This window comes from Alosa sapidissima, chromosome 4 (genome assembly GCF_018492685.1).
Source record: "Alosa sapidissima isolate fAloSap1 chromosome 4, fAloSap1.pri, whole genome shotgun sequence".
Classification (NCBI taxonomy): Eukaryota; Metazoa; Chordata; class Actinopteri; order Clupeiformes; family Clupeidae; genus Alosa; species Alosa sapidissima.
The window spans coordinates 20,945,466-20,947,371 of record NC_055960.1 but is presented as its reverse complement, the minus strand read 5'-3'; the positions used below and the strand labels follow the sequence as shown (position 1 = coordinate 20,947,371).

General features: G+C 45.5%; 1 long non-coding RNA gene across 1 annotated transcript; it reads right to left on the bottom strand.

The window, feature by feature from the left end:
• Window positions 1-293: 293 nt before the first annotated feature.
• On the bottom strand, window positions 294-1,596 carry LOC121707670. The gene is made up of 3 exons (XR_006031364.1): window positions 1,385-1,596; window positions 1,245-1,313; window positions 294-1,163 (listed from the first exon to the last, which is right to left on the bottom strand). It is a non-coding gene; the product is annotated as an uncharacterized LOC121707670 (long non-coding RNA).
• Window positions 1,597-1,906: the final 310 nt, after the last annotated feature.

The window sequence follows — 1,906 nt, the reverse complement described above, 5'->3', positions numbered from 1 at the left end:
AATGGTCTATTTTTTTGTAGCCTACAGGCTACGCGCCAGGTGTAGCTACTTCCGATTGTGACCAGAGCAGTAAGGAGGGAAAGAGAGAGGCTATAAGCCACTCCCAGTAGCCCGACTACGCCACCCTGGGCTTAGTACCCTGGGACTTCTTTAAGAGAATTTGCTAAGGAAGGTTTGACACAGGTCCGAAAGCACCAAGCAGACAACGTGAATTCAAATCATAAGTTTATTAAATAACCAAAGGGGGGGGGAGGGAGGAGTGTCCTGCAATAATACCTGAAACGAGTCAGAGGTTATGAAAGTACAAAAATATTTATTATTGTTCTCTTTTATTATGATACAATATGAACAGGTGATTTCTAAAGTGGGGCCAGGCTCCACTGGAGCTAAAAAGATACAGCAGATGGGGGCTTACCTGAGGGAGACAGACTAACTGGAGGTGTGTTCTAAGTTCCAGCCATCACACGTGCATACACACTGCAAGAAAGTGACTTACCAGTGACACAGCAGCCCACCGCAAGCAACAATGACACCACAAATGTGCAGCTACAGGGTCCCACCACCAGGTGACTAGCCTCCCTCAAAGAGGGCCCCACATCTGCCAAACAAACAAATAAAACAGCACCACAAGGGGGAGGGGGCAAAAATACAGTCAGCCAATACAGACGTTATGGTAGATAATGCAGGCACACCAGGACAAAAGAAATACAAACACACGCAAATGACAGCCAGCACCAGACAGAACCTAAGCAGTTACCAGGATGAAGCATATGCCACTTATGCCCCGTTCCTCTCTACTAATGCGGCAAGCAACATGCAGGCTGACATAAACGCCAAATAAACCCAAACACAGGCAGACGTAGACACTAAGTTAATGCCCACAAAAAGAAACAACAGACACAGAACGTACTTGAAAAACCGCACACAATTAGGCTACACCAAAATAAAATAACTACAGACAAGACAGCAGCACGACCCACGCTATGCACCCCGCGTAGATGGAAAAGGCCGCGCTACCTGGACAGGACAGAAAAGACATTGAACATAAAGCCTTCTACTGCCGCCTAGAAAGTTACCCATTAAAGCAAGCATCGTACATACCTATGTTCGTAACTACGATTAGTGCACAAAGCGCCGTATGGGGAGCACTCACCCACGTTCAGCTACAGGCATACAAGAGAAAGTGTTACGACTCAAAACAGAAAATAAACTACAAGAGATTTAAGACAAACATAGGTGCATACCTGTAGAATGAATAAGGGATGGTGTCTAACACACGGGCAGCAGGAGTAGACTAGCCGGTGACCACGAAGCTACAGGTGAAGACAAACATTGATTAAACCAGGTTATTAGTCTGGCAGCAAACGGGAGTATTGCAACATACCTGATGACTGAATCCGACACGCTAGGGGGTTAAACAGGCAGAGCTTACAACGCTTCTTCGTACCTGGGTGGTTTTATACTGTCCGGCCAGTAATCAGTGCGAACGAACTCCGGTGTGTAACTAATCACCACGCCCCCCTAGTTAGCGGGAGCAGGCCAGTGTGGGACATGTAGGGAAAACAGGGAGACATGGGGAAAAGACAGAAACAAGGTGAACTGGCTACAATCGATTAGACCTATTGGAAGCTAATTGTTGCAGAAGACGCAACGCTACAGTATATTCGTACATCATACACCTTACCACAGTCACTAAAATATTTTTGTTTCCATTGTGCCAGTACAGTTTTGTGTGAGATAGTGAATGTCCTGTGTACTATTAGTATCTTGTAACTTGACAGTAATACACATTTATTTACTTTAGGTACCCAAACAGAATACTTCATGAAAAGTATGAGTATTGATACAAGCACTTCGGATACACCATGGACATGGGGGCCTGCTACCTCTACTTCCATCAAGCCTG